We start from the raw sequence: 722 nt of genomic DNA, 5'->3' as shown, positions 1-722 counted from the left end.
GAACTGACTGATCTTTTAGATTATCAACGTTTTTCCAGCAGGCCTTTTTGCATATTCACCGCGTCTGATACAACGCCAATTCAAATGAACCCAAACAAACATTCATGCAAGATGTCTGATCCCACGTATCCTACAACATTTACTGGTGGTAACCGTTAGCAAGACCGTCAAAGCTTTTTATATGCATCATAAAGTTTCGTTTATCTTCCAGTAGTTTATATTTGAGTTGATTTATGGCTGTCAGCTGAAAATCATTGTATATTCTGTAATTTGCTCATTTGGGATTTAACTGTCTGGTGTTTATAGTAGGCCAGTGTTCCTGCCGCGAGATAGATTTAGGATTAGGGAAACAAAAAGCCGATATCCTTGTTGGCTGTGCTATAATCCAGTCATGTTCTCTGTTTATTTCTTCGATGTTATTTATACGTATGTAAGATATTTATGCGTGTGTTTTACACGATGGGGATGTATGAGAGAGGAGGGGGAGGGGGTGTTAGGAATACATTAGCTCCCTTCCTTGCTTTCTCTAGATATCAAATAACATATAGTCGAACTTAAGTGGAAAAAAATAGTGCTCTTTTCAATTATTGTAGTTGTTTTTTCGTCTTCAAGTCAACAATTTGACAACCTACTCTACGAGTTCTGTGCTAAAGTAGTAGTTTTATTGGGGCTCTTGAGGTGATCATGTTACTGTTTAAATGTAAATGATAATTTATTCTCAT

Source organism: Penaeus monodon, chromosome 33, assembly GCF_015228065.2.
Source record: "Penaeus monodon isolate SGIC_2016 chromosome 33, NSTDA_Pmon_1, whole genome shotgun sequence".
Taxonomy (NCBI): Eukaryota; Metazoa; Arthropoda; class Malacostraca; order Decapoda; family Penaeidae; genus Penaeus; species Penaeus monodon.
Note: the sequence above shows the minus strand (reverse complement) of the source record.